The sequence below is a fragment of the Pinus tabuliformis genome, chromosome 1_1 (genome assembly GCF_031772625.1).
Source record: "Pinus tabuliformis cultivar Carrire ecotype Pingquan chromosome 1_1, CPIR1, whole genome shotgun sequence".
Lineage (NCBI taxonomy): Eukaryota > Viridiplantae > Streptophyta > Pinopsida > Pinales > Pinaceae > Pinus > Pinus tabuliformis.
The window spans coordinates 214,482,110-214,497,320 of NC_142297.1; the positions used below are offsets into that span (position 1 = coordinate 214,482,110).

The following is a 15,211-nucleotide window of genomic DNA, read 5'->3' on the forward strand; positions in this document are numbered from 1 at the left end:
CCTTGCGTTCTTGGATATGGCATGTACCCAGGTATAGCTTCAAACCCGTGTTAGAGAGACCATCCACTTATTCGTTTCTTTCCCTGTAAATGTGATGAAAAAGAAACTTTGTGATTTTTTCGTGTTTTTTGCACTGGTCATTGTTGCTTTGGTACTTTGTTGGAGTTTATGGAGAATTTGCTCTTATGGAATTGCTTATAGAGCTGTCACAATTGAAGCACAACAATCTTCAGCACAATGCAATTTCAGGATCCAGAGGTTTGATGATACCAATGTGACTGCTAGTACTCAAGAAAATCAAAATGTGAGTTCAACAGAATCAGAGCAATGAACATGAAATGAATGGCAAACAAGAGGAATCCTTGTATCGATCAATGGATGAGCGGGAGAAAAGTTGTGATAATTTCTATGCTGATTCTGACTTTAGTTACACTGTGGGGAGCACTGTGAAAAACTGGGACCTCAAGAGACAAAAATGGTTGAAGACCCATCCTCATATAAAGAACTATAGAGAAAGAGGGAGGCCTCGTATCTTGGTCTTGACAGGCTCACAGCCTCATTCCTACAAGAACCCAATTGGGGATCATCTGCTTCTAAGGTGCTTCAAGAACAAGCAGGATTATTACAGGATCCATGGCTTGGACATGTTTTACAACACAATCCTCCTTAATCAGAAAATGTACACTTTCTGGGCCAAAATTCCTTTGATATGGATATGGATATGGTGGATGGACTCAGATGCTGTGATCACAGACATTGAATTTGAGGACCCATTGGAGAAGTACAAGGACTTCAATTTCATAGTCCATGGATGGGAGGAAAATGTTTATAAGAAAAGGAGCTTGTTGGGAATCAATGCAGGGTTTTTCTTATGAGAAACTGTGAATGGTCCATGGATTTCATGGAGAGGTGGGCTGTGATGGGGCCTCAGAGTCCTCTGTATGAGTTCTCCTGGTCCTACCTATAGAGAAACCTCCTATTTTCTAATAGTAGAGAGCACTGGTCATCATTAACTTAGTGGTTCTTTTCATCCTCTTAAATAAAGTCTAAGTGCTTTCTCAATCAAGAGGAAAGATCTATGTATCAAGAGGAGAGATATCGATCCATTGTCATTGCATGAAGTGGACACAGTGATCTCATAATGCACCATTAGAGATGCAATTGCACACCGTTGACATTAGGAATTATTAAGAAGAATTCTCGCAACCAACATCTCCAAGACTACCAAAATAGTAATATCAAAGTGCATCTTACACAAAGAGCAACCAAGAAGCTGCATCTAACAAAAGGTGATTGCATGTAGTACATCTTTAACTTATTGGAGAGGTGGCATGTACATCTTATTGAAATAGTTATTTGTCTACTAATGTTATAACACAAAAAGGTCATGGAAATGCTATAGTATGGCCTCCATTTGGTCTGTTTTTGGATGTTACATGGTGCGACTGACTCACTCGCGATGAGCGACAATAGTTAGAATTCAGTCATTGATACATGCAACCACATTTAATTAGCATTGAGTGGTCAATTAATGTTTTGGCAAGAAATATGAATATTGCAGAAATACGACTATGAAAATATGATGTTAATGAAGCAACAAACAATTCTTAATTGTCCTTATTTAATAATGGCCTTCATGGTTGTATTTATGGACTATTTCTAAATTCGATAATTCCTACTTATCCTCTTTGGAATGCCCAAGATTCTCAATTGTAGAAAAAAAGAAGATAATGCCAAATTTGTAGGGTTCATATAGAGCTCAGCATAGCAATCCCATGATCCTTTGTCTATTATGAGTATTTTTCCATGCATAAGTATTAAGAACAGTTAATATAGGCACCTCATTCCAATGCCTGTGGCAGTGGGCATCTGGAGTGATTTCAGTTGTTTTCTACTCAATCATTCTTAAATTTCTCATATACCTGGTATAGATGATGTTGTATGTATTTTGTAGATGCTAGGGGCAGCATACATGCCAGCCCCATAGCAATATGATTGTTCTCACTTGATTTCTGCGTTTGCCTCACCATGCTTGTACTAAAGAAACTTGTTCATAGTATTGGCAACATTTCAGTTTATTGTATGACAATGGGAATGTTTCCTTCGATTAGAATTATTCCCTACTCTGTGCTACCCTATCATGCATCTTTACACAGGTTTTACCTCAAATCTGAGTATGATATGTTACTTGAAATAGTTGGTTGTAATGGAAGAGTTGCTATTTCTGCTCTGTAATGTAAGGTACACCTGAAATCTGACAATGATATATGGTTACACATATACGTAGAACTTGGCCTCGTGCTAAGTACTTGAGGGAAATTTTTACCAATTATAGAATCTAACCCTAAGCTCATTCAAGTGTAATCATGATGAATGATTGCATGGCTGGGAAATGGTACCTTCTGTAGAGTTGTTTTTAGTTTACTTTTCCAAGATTTCAAGGGATGTTTTGATGAATGATTATATAGCATATTAAATGGTTAGGATATGGCACTTATCTAAGATATTTTGGTATTTCGGGCATGATTTTGTTCTATTTTCAAGAGAAAATGCATGCTCAGTAGAAGAGACCTATCAGTTTATTGACACTGCTCAGTATTTCAGCTTGCTTATCCAAGATATTTTGGTATTTTGGGCATGATTTTGTTCTATTTTCAAGAGAAAATGCATGCTCAGTAGAAGAGACCTATCAGTTTATTGTCACTACTCAGTATTTATTAAGGAAACAATTGAAGGATAAGGCATGGTAAACATGAGCCCTCAAAATGGTAAACTCTTCGGTAAAATCTTCATTACAGGGGGCTCAGTATTCTGGCTCTAGATGTCTCCACTATTTAGACCCTGAAATATATATCTGCATATATGTGTAAGTAGCATCTCAATGCATTGCACCCATGACTGTTGTCAAAGAGACCATTCAGCAATCCGACTCTCACCAACTTGCTATCTGTGTATGAGTTGAGGGAGTATGTTTAGCCAGTGGGACGGTCTTCTTCTAATAGAAGCCAGTGGTGGTTGCTTCTTAGTAAGAAATGTGGATGACACTCCTTTTGATTTATTCTATGGTCAGAGGGTTGCCAAAAGTTATCATATGCCTGGTATAGAGGATGTTGTATGTATTTTGTAGATGCTAGGGCCAGCATACAGGCCAGCCCCATAGCAATCTGATTGTTCTCACTTGTTTTCTGCATTTGCCTCACCATGCTTGTACTAAAGAAAATTGTGCATAGTATTAGCAACATATCAGTTCATTGTATGACAACGGGAATGTTTCCTTTGATTAGAATTATTCCCTACTCTGTGCCACCCTATCATGCATCTTTACACGGGTTTTACCTCAAATATGTGTATGATATGTTACCTGAAATAGCTGGTTGTAATGGCAGAGTTGCTATTTCTGCTCTGTAATGTAAGGTACACCTGAAATCTGACAATGATATATGGTCACACATATACATAGAACTTGGCCTCCTGCTAAGTACTTGAGGGATATTTTTACCAATTATAGAATCTAACCCTAAGCTCATTCAAGTGTAATCATGATGAATGATTGCATGGCTAGGAAATGGTACCTTCTGTAGAGTTGTTTTCCGTTTACTTTTCTAAGATTTCAAGGGATGTTTTGATGAATGATTATAGCATATTAAATGGTTAGGATATGGCACTTATCCAAGATATTTTGGTATTTTGGGCATTATTTTGTTCTATTTTCAAGAGCAAATGCATGCTCAGTAGAAAAGACCTATTAGTTTATTGTCACTACTCAGTATTAGTTTATTTTCACTACTCAGTATTTATTAAGGAAACAATTGAAGGATAAGGCATGGTAAACATGAGCCCTCAAAATGGTAAACTCTTCATCACACAGTAAACTCTTCATCAAAGGTGGCTCAGTATTCTAGCTCTACATGTCTCCACTATTCAGACCCTGATACATATATGTGCATATATGTGTAAGTAGCATCTCAATGCGTCGCACCCATGACTGTTGTTAAACAGACCATTCAGCAATCTAACTCTCACCAACTTGCTATCAGATTTTGCAAAACTTTTTAAAAGACAAATACCTTGTTATTGAAGTTCCATCTTCCAAAACTTTAGTTGTTGGAAAAGCAAGCAAGAATTAATAGCTGGAAAAGGTCTCCAATTATAAGAGAGATATGATATACATAAGAATATATAAAAGGGCTGAAACACAAGTTGCTCACATAATAAGAAGCACCAAACAAAAACATAAACCGTAAATCCTCTTTTTCCTTCACATTAAAAATGGTATTAAGTTTGATTCCATAAAATGTTACGAGTTCAGGGCCCAAGGGCTAAAATCTCACATCAGGGGACACAAAAAATAAAGCACCCCTCTATTGGATAGAGGAAAGGAAATATACACCTCTACGCAGTACTTTTGTCCTTGTTTCTTTGCCAGGACTTTGCTTTGTGATACCAGAATGCAGCAAAAGCATTTCAATTATAAGCCAACATTCAAAACGAGTCCACTATCAAAAATGAAATTGAGTTGGAGTTGAAGCTGAGCAAAAAGACTTAGAAAATTAAAAGGCTCAAGCAAGAGATGATGGTGGCAATCTAATATAAAGATCTTCTTATACACATAATTTTGAAAGCATGTCATTGTTCAGTGTTACTTATCAGCATATATCATTTACCGACTGACGGTACTCCTTTGCTTTTTCAGTGGCAATTAAGCTTTTGATCAATTCTGCAGCCTAATGCTGAGAGTAGCATCCGTTTTTGGACATGTCATCGATCAGGCGTCCCTCGGAGCATAGCTTCACCACAAGATACAGAGTATTTGCATCTTCATGAATAATATTCAGTGTGACAACATTAGAATGACCAATTTGTCCCATCCCAATTCTTAGTCCATTTTTTTTAAAAGAAAATTAGTCTTTACTTTGCAGGTTCGAAAATAACTGGGATGGATGTTCATGTCCTCCCCATGTTGAACGTAAAGAGAAAGAACAAAAGTAACAAAATTGAGAAGCTGTTCTTGTTAAAAAGTTGAACTGGAACAACATTTCTCCAGTTGTAAATATTGCCTTTGCATCTAAATTCATTGTTTTTTAGGAAGATGTTTGATATTGACAGCTTACCAGTGCAACTGTAGCATGAGTAGCCAATATGAGAACATCAGCAGAGGAGACGATTCCTCTGCATCTGTTCTCCAACAAAGCTTTTATTTCATCTATCAAATCAAATCCTTCTCTGCATGTTATCTTCGGTGCTATTGATCAGAACAGATTAACTTCATGAACACATGTCTATTACCTGGCATTACAAACTTATCTTCTGTCAGGTGGCACGGCAGCACTGTTCCTGCAGATTCTTACAGTCTAGATCCACTGCTTCAAATTGGGGCGCCTCAATAAAATTACAAGTATTTTATAATTTTAATGTAAATTTTGAAATTTTTTATTACTGAGAAAGACGAGGATGGAGAGAAGCCTAACTCTAAAGTCTACACTTCAACCTCCTCTTCCTGGAAGACATATTCTAAGAGTATCAGCGTCATTATAAGAACACTCAATATTATGAAAACAGTCCGTCCATACTATGAAAACAATATATGGTGGCTCATCTCTCGTTACCCATAACTATAATATAAAATTAGCACTACAGAAGTAAAAAGATGAACATGGATCATCTTCACCATGGATGAATGAACGAAAAATAAAGTGAATTAACAAAAAGAGATTGTGCTCAACCAGACAAGTAGCGTTGGCAAAACGACATAGATGATAATGAACATCACAATATTGTGGGATTCACTCCAAATTATTTCATATGACAATACACATTTCCCTCATGAAAGATATGACAATGGATATCACAATTTTCTGGGATTAATTGCAAGTCATTTCATATGACACATATTTCTCTACTGGGATTCATTGCAGTTCATTTCAAGTGGTGATGGATATCACAATATTTTTGGATTCAGGGGTTTTTTTTTCATTGTATAGGAACAACATTTCTCTTTCCTTGCCGATGGCTAAGTACTGCAAGGGATTGATTGATTACTTTATGAATTGACGCCCTTCTTTTACAGAGACATAATTGGGATCTATTTCGTTGTAATGAAATATTCTGATGCTCATTTATTTTGGATTTGGATTTCACATTGTTGTTGTTTTGGGGAGAGTTTTCCCTTATCACATTTTCGCCTTGAACTTGGGGTGAGTCTATGGGATTTCTACATCTGGGTGGAAACAATATCCCTCTACAATTGGTTTTTTCTACTGAGATATGTTATCTATTGAATAGTCGTATTTGTAATTTACAAGAAGTTTCATGGTGTTGTTTATGGTTATTTTAATTTTGACTTAAAAATACACGCATATATTTCCTTCCATTTTCTTATGCAAAAAGGCAAATACAACATGTTGGAAAAAAATTATGTGCGAATGTTATTCCAGTGATAGTAGCATGGAGTTGGGCTCCAAAGAAAATTGTATTCTAGGAGCTTCAATTTCATTTCTTGGAAGTTGAAATCATATTTTGAAAATTTAAATCCAGGAGCTTCAACTTCATATATTGGAACCATATTTTTAGTTGAAGAGCAAATAAGATACAAAAATTTGAGAGTAACCCACTAAAGTTGAAATGGCCCTTACAGAGTTCATGTTCCATTCCCCAAGGATAGAGTTCCGAACACATTACAAGGATCTATCAAACTGAACTTTAATAAATATCATAAAGGTAACCTTAACATGACTTGATCAAGAAGGATGTTCAGAGATCACTATCATTATAATTTTATATGGAAGGAAACCATTAATAATTTAAAATTGAAAACTTTAATATTTGAAATTACAAAAGCCCTTACTTTCAACTCCCAAGAGTTTTTTTTAGAAAATTGTAAATAGCGATGGATAAGAGAAATTTGTAAAGGACAAATGAATCTGGAAAATACAAATTTGCAACTCCATGGGATACCTGGTTAACTATGTGGACGAGCCGAAGACAAAAAGAACCATGTGTGTCATGATTTCATACAATATCTTTCAACTTGGATAAAAAAACCAAAATATGGCTTCTATTGTTTACTGGCTTCCCAGTTCCCTTCCTTTTTTTTTGTAACTAGTATAACGTTGCTAGATTGCAATTGTTTTTCAATGTTAATTTTTGGTGTTTTAGTCTGGAAATGCATTTATGTAACAACGTTGGGCTTGAAATGTCAAACTATACCATGAAAATGGTGGATATTTGCAAATAGACAGTATCTACCATGAGAACAATTTGTGACAACACATCTCTCATTATCCATAACCAAACCGTATGAAAACAGTCTGTCTATACTATCAAAATAGCGCATGGTGGCCGATCTTTCATTGTCCATAACTATTAAATTAGAAGTAGGACCAAAGTAAAAAGATTGACATTCTCTCAAAATCAACCATCATAAAACACTAGGAGTATAATGAAAAGATCATCATCAACATGGGTGAATAAATAAAATTTAAATTAAATAGTACTTTGTTTTCACATGGAGAGATTGTGCTGAACAATTAGTGTTGGAAAAATGAAATACATAGTAATGGACATTACAGTATTGTAGGATGCAATTCATTTTATACCACATATGACTCGTATGCTCTCCCAATACATTACAGCTTGGAAGGATATTAATTACACATCTCCAAATTGTACTGTACTGTATAACACATACAAATATTGCTTTTAACAGTGAAATGGAATGACTGATACTGATACTGCTTTGGTTGCAGGGCCAAACTCCTCTCTTTCCCCGCATTTTGGGACATGAAGCAGTTGGGTATGCACTCTGCTCTTGCCCATGAGTTCTATGTATTCAAAAAAATTAGTTAGTCATATTAGTAGGCATGTGGGATTTCAAAAAAGTTAATTAGTCATACTAGCAGGCATTCATGATTTCAAAGAAATTAATTAGTCATACTAGCAGGCATGTAGGATTTCAAAGAAATTAATTAGTCATACTAGCAGGCATCATGTAGAATTTCAAAAGGGAAAAGGGACAGTGATTTTCTTGTAATTCATTGGTCACTAACTATAGGTCTGTTGCTTGACACAGAGTTGTTGAGAGTGTTGGAGAAGGGGTGACTGACCTCAAGGAGGGTGACTGTGTGCTTCCATTATTTACTGGAGAATGTGGAGAATGCAGACACTGCAAGTCAGACGAAAGAAACATGTGTGATCTTCTAAGAATTAATACTGACAGAGGGGTTATGATAAATGACGGGAAGTCGAGTTTTCAATCAATGGGAAACCCATTTACCACTTCCTTGGCACATCCACTTTCAGACAGTATACAATTGTGCATGTCAGTTGTGTTGCCCAAATTAATCCAGAGGCTCCTCTTAACAAAGTTTGTATTCTTAGTTGTGTGGTTTCAACAGGTAAATCATTGTCTGGACTTTTTGAGGGTAATTTGTTGATGATTGTGAAAAAGAGATCATTAAAAGGATATAATTGACATTGTATATTGTTTTATCCAATTTCTAAAGTTATGGTTTCCTGGACTATTAATAATAAAATCATCCATGATCGTTCCCTTGATTGAAATTCTTATTCACAATTTATTTTGTTGTGGAATCGCAGATACAAAAGTGAGGATGCCGACTACCTTAACCATTTAGGAACCGCCCGTTTTACACCTGAATGTAATTTTAGATACGAAGGGGTATGGCCTATACTAAGCGGATTTAGACCAGTTTAGGTAGGGGCTACATCAACAGGCACCCAGAATACATATTCAATAGATGGAAGGACGGAAATGTTGTACCTCCATTCATCTATCGAAGTGTGGAGACAACCAAGGACATACTCGTCAAGACGCATGAAAATATACTTCAAGGATGAGGTTTTCACACATGGGTTCCATAAACAACAAAATTTAAAAGACACAGAAGCGTGAAAGAATGGAAAACTTACTTTGCATCTTGTAGGATGTACACCCATTGTATAGAACAGTCGACCCGTAAAAATGATTTATTAGTACTCGACCGAGTTAAAGATTGGCACTTCATTGAAATATCCACGCAGAACCCCTGATACCCAATGTTCCCAAAAATTTGTTAACAAATGGGAATTATCCCATCATTTTTCGGTATATTAGGCCATCGACATTGGCATACCAAAATATCATGTTGGCCAGAGCATGTGGTGACAAGACCCTGTAATACATCTGGTAGAGTGCATGTATAAACTTAACGCATGTGGCCGGGAGACCCTGTAATGCATCCGAAATCTAATATCGGGCAGAGTGCATGGTGATAATTGTTACAGTTAACTAGTTACTAAAGGAAATATATTAATTTAATTAAATATGAATTAAAATATAAAATATGGCCCATGTTACAGCCACGTATATTAAAGGAACTATATTAATTTAATTAAATATGAATTAAAATGTAAAAGCTGGCCCATGTTACAACCATGTATCTATCAGTGATGAGCACCAACATGCTTACATATCACTATTTGACACGATGATACCTATTGATGGCAACTGGATCATGCTCACACTGTAGAACCCCGGGGTGTAGGCTAGCTAAAATGAAAGCATGCTCGAGCTAGATAAGAAATAAGGGAGGGGTCGGTTGAAGAAGGTAGGCGCTGGGCATCAACGATCTGCTACTGTGCTGGGCATCAGCTCTTTACTAGATAAATTTGAGATCCCTCAAGTAATTTTCTCTGAGTTACAAAAAGGATGGAAACCAGACACATGGCAGAAGATCCCTCAAGTAATTTGCATGCGTATTGGGCAATCGCACTTATAGAAGGATGGAAACCAGACGCGGGGCAGAAGAGCTAGCCAAGCTAGGTCGAAGAGCAGTAGAGAAATAAGGTGGAATATAATGCAGGTTGCATGGCAGGTATAACGCTTACAGGTTAGCAGGTGCTCTGCGAAGTCTGAGCTCGACTAATAACCTAGCCATTTTGACACGAGAGATAACACTTATTAAAATCTGTTGCATGTATTACATGTTCCCTCACCATTGAGGTTTGAAGTCTCACCTTGTTCATTGTATCTCACCATAGAGGGGGAGCTTGAGTTAAAGACACTTCCACTTTGCATGCACTGGGGACAGGAGCCTAGTTTTGAGAGATCGCCTGCCGAGTCCAGGGAAGTATTTTTCACTTTGCTAATATGTTTTGGCCGAAATAGTTTGCCACCAACTCGGGTTGTTGTTGATATGTTCTGAGACAAGAAACAACAGAGTCATTACTGGGAAATTTGAACACGGATTTCTCTTTCAAATACTAAGCTAGCCCTACGCCGAGCAGGCTCTAAAATCTCTACCGGGTAAGACCATAAGCACAACCAACCTGAACCAGATGCATTACACTAGATCAAACTGACAAGGAAAACTCCAGCATGATTCCAAAGATGCAACCATCGACTTCAACACGTGAGTCTCCGTTTCACAGCAATTTCAATTTCAACACATATGTGAGTCTCTGTTCCACAACAATTTCAAGAATCATAGCGTCTAATATTCTTTTCTCTGCATGGATATGATACACTATTTTTCTTCTTTGTTCATATGCCACCACTCTTGCAGATATCGCAGCAAACTGTACTATGATCAGTTGGAATCAGAGAGCTTAAATGTATGTCATTGGTGCCTAGACTTAGAAGAAAAGGAAAAAAATAAGAGACAGAAAAGAAATGTTGAATTGGAAGAAATGGATAGTAGGAATACCAAGGACATAGCTGCCAGTGAAGCAAGCGCCATGAAGGAAGTTGCATCGATAGCCTCTGAGAAACTTAGGAACACTAATGCTAAGTGCACGCATAATCCATTCAATGTCTTCATCCATTCAATGGACACCTCCTTACATGCAAACATAAGAGATGGCACCTGCATGTTGTGGAAGGCAGGATTGGTAGGTGTAGAAACTGACAGGTGTACCGTGGCATACAAGCAGGGCTGATAGTTCCTCGATGGAGCCTCTATTACTCTATTATACCATGCAGCCCATGGAAATCCAAAATAGCGGAGCTAACATTTAGTGCCATCGAACTAATGCCAACATTAGATTAGTTAGTATTTTTACCAGTTTGAAAATATCATGCAAACACAAATATAACTTATGCTTTAGCTTCGAGATTAGCTTCGGTCCTCAGGAAAAGGCCAAATAACATGAATTATCAATATGTCTCTACAAACTTCGTTTATAGTTGATAAGCGAGGAGTAAAAGTAGCACTAATAATGCTGAAGTGCCCATTTCCGATTACTATAGTCCATGCCTGGACAACAGGGACTAATAAGAATCCTAATGAAAGAGTAATTATATTTTTTATTTTTCTGTTTTGGGTCAGTGGGCGTTGAGATGGGTTGCGCAGGTCATAAATTGGTGTGGTCTTTTATAATCAATGTTGACGTTGTATTAACTTTTATGGTAATATAGTCATAAATCTAGTTCGAGAGTCTTTCAAGAACATCAAACGTGTGTAATAAAAAATCCATGTCCAAACTCCAAAAGTTGACCATGTATTGTTGCCGAGTGTTGATGAAATTGCCATTGCTATCGGGAATGTGGCTACCTAGTTTACATGTATTACACATACGGAGTTGTCATGGCTTAAAAGAGTTGGACATTGGAAATGGTGATTTTCCAATGTTAAAGGAATGGTCTTTAGAGCACTTACAAAGCATCATATCATCAAATGGTGTGTGGAAGGAAAAGGCAATATCAAAACTTGAAAATGTAACAATACGTAATTGCCCATTGTTAAGAAGAATATCAAAGACGATGCTAACACTATTCAAATCCAATAAAATGGATTGTTATCGTCATGTTGCTTGAAAGATGAGGGAAACATTGCCCATTGCTAAGGAGAATATCAAAGACAATGATAAAGCTATTCAAATCCAATAAAATGGATTGGGATCGTCACGTTGCTTGAAAGATGAGGGAAACATTGATAATGATGAGGATGAGAGTATTGTACTTGAATTTCAACACGAAAAAGATAAAGAGTATTATGAGTGAATTAACCATTTATTTTATACTTTGCTAATTTCAACTTAAAAGGCTTCTTATATGTCTCTCGTTAATAGAATATGAGCTTCAGCACATTCAAATTTTAATATTCGGCGTATGCCATGTTCGTTGAAATTTCCAATCTATGAATATTTTTTTCAAATACTATATTATGAATTGAATTATGATCACAATTCCTTGCATGAGCCGGTGTGATAATGATAGAGGGCAAAATTGTGTACAACAAACTAAAGAAAAATTTCACATCCACCACGTTGTCGGTTCACTTTTTATACTTTGAAATCTGTTAGATACATATGTTAATACAAATAATTTCTTTAAAATATACACATGTTTATTAGTGTGATACATACATGAAATAAAATAAAAATACAAAGTTATCACTTTATAAACTTTGTGGTTGTTTGTTTATTTTTCAGTATAGATGTTATTTTATAATATTGAGTTGAAAAGTGTACTTGTTGTCTTAATAGTTGAAATAGAATTTTCTATAAAATAAGAAATTGTAACTATAAAATGTTGCTAGAATCTGTAGATATGAGTTGATGTGAGTAAGATGTTTAAACCTTATATTTCTCAAAAATATTTTAACATGTTATTTAAATAAATTATTTGAAGATCTATATTAATCAATTTATATGAATATCAATTTCATATATAGCAAAAATGGAGGCATTAAATTTGCAATTGAAACTACAAACTTAGTTGTGCAAACTTAATGGCAATGTCACTTCTAAGATAGCAATAATATAGGTTATTGGAGAATTTTTTTTTGGGATGACACAAATTAAAAGAACGAAAAGAGAGGATACAAAAATTTCATGAATCAATAACAAGTAATAATACAATGGTCCAAAGAGAATAAATAATATCATTATTTTATAGTTTTCAAATATTACATGACTAAATAACGATAAGAAGCAACAAGTAGCCAAATTAACAACATTATATAACAAATAACGAGGGAGTTTATTAATGTTCCCCTTACTATTAAAGCCTTTCTATTAAGTTTTCTTCATAAAATTAGACCAATTTTTAATCAACAAAAACTATTATCCATTGCCTTGTGAATTAAGGTGATATGATATTACTTTATTATGAAATGTTTGATTTAAAACATTTACTTATAACGGTTCTAGAATCTTAATGAAGATCATTTTCATAAATCCTTTGGAGTGAAGTGTTATGCATTACCTTCACTTTGAACATATCCTAGTTGGAATCTCCCTAAAACATAACATATGATAAAAAGAAACAAAATTGCTAATGTTTCTTATGCCATTGCCTTAAGGCGTTTCTTTTGCAACATGTGGTGCAAATGCTAGTTATTTTGATTCTTAAAATTTGAATAATTAAATAAAAAATATAATTCTGATTGTTAATTTATAATAATAATGATAAATAAATTTCCCTTCTAGATAAGTACCAACTTTTATTTCTCCACTATAAAATGTAATGAATTAAGTGAGTTAGATATAGATGGGAGAAGTAAATAGAATTTCGTTTTTTTGTGTGTTTTTCTAACCTAAAGCCATATTATGTAATTAAAAATTAACTTCATCTACCTTGGTAATCCAAGTATTGGTTTTTTTTTTTTTTTTTTTGGTAATTTTTAACTTAAAACCATTTTGTGTGTTTTTAAAGCTAAAGCCACATCATGTAATTAAAAATTAACTTCATCTATCGGTAATCCAAGTATAGTTTTTTTTTTTTTTTTTTTTTTAACTTAAAATCACATTATGTAATTAAAAATTAACTTCATCCACATAGATAATCGAAATATAGATTTTGCACAAAATTTTGCGTAAATCTGCACTGTGGCACTTTCCATTCTTTGTTATAAAGGATCCCAATTCCATCGCCTCAATTGAATAATTAGATTCTCCTTAACTAAATTAAGTAATAATAAGTGTTGTGAATATATATATATATATATAAAAGTAAGTAAGTAAGGGTAGACAGTTCGCATTACTAAAGGGAATAGAGACTCATTATTTGTATTTTTCCAATTAAATGAAAACGAGAAAGTGTTATACAGGTTGGTTTGCAAGGACATGTTTAAATCAACCTTCTCACTTTCTATTTTCTCTCCATTTTAACATTTCCATGGTATCAAGTTTGGGTGGAATTACAAACGCGGAGATATTTATTATGCTTCACAACGGAGTTGGAATTTCAGGGGCAAAATTCCTATCATGGGGCACTTAACTCTTCAAACATGTTTAAAAAAATTGCATCGTCGTTTATCGTGATGTGTCATAGAACATATTTTTGACGTTTTATTTTTTCCAAAACGTTATTAATAAATATGTTTAAAAAAATTGCATCGTCGTTTCTCGTGATGTGTCTTGACCTTTATGGAACATATTTTTGACGTTTTATTTTTTCCAAAACGTTATTAATATTCCATAGTCACGTTCCATCTGGACCGAGTCTTATCAGTCACTATGTATGCTACGCACATTCCATTTGGACCGGGCCTATCAGTCAATATGTATGCTACCTTGCCCAGGTTCAAGCTCAAGCTCGACTTCGACATGCTCCAATGCTCTGAATTTTATATGCTCCAACTATGAACGTAGTTGATGACATCACCAATATGCATTCAATGCCACCACCTTCTTATTGAAGAGTTCAAATTCAACGTCCCATGCACTAATTTTTAAAGAATTAAAAACTTTAATTTTCCAAAACAATGGTGTTTTATTTGGAGAATTACCACATGAGTTGGGTAACCTAGAAATTTTTGAATCACTTATGGATATGGAGAGCAATACGAAGGGAAATTTTCCAATGGAAAGCAGGAATTTAACCAAACTAAGAAAGCTTGTCCTCAACCACAACTTATTCTATGACATGGTACCTCCTTCTTCAAGGCATCTGCGGGAACGGTTTTAATGCATTATAGGTCCCAAATGCAACATCTTTAGGGAGTATGAATTCTCTGGTAAAAATGGATTTGAGTGACAATGGATTACAAGAGGCCATTCCTAGGGCATTGTGGAATTTGAAGTCCCTTACATTTTTGGATTTAAGGAACAATAAGCTTCATGGAAACCTTCCAGTTTCTTAACAAAGCTGAAGAATTTGTAAGAGATTTACCTTAATTATTCCCCTCACAGGACCACCTGATTCTCTTCACTAGGGAAATTTGCAGTCCTTGATCAATTTGGATCTTTCATCCTCAAATTATATTGGACT

The 15,211-nt window shown here is 35.2% G+C and overlaps 1 pseudogene; it reads left to right on the forward strand.

Moving 5' to 3' along the window:
• Positions 1 to 374: 374 nt before the first annotated feature.
• LOC149212307 (glycosyltransferase 6 pseudogene) lies at positions 375 to 875 on the forward strand (annotated as a pseudogene).
• Positions 876 to 15,211: the final 14,336 nt, after the last annotated feature.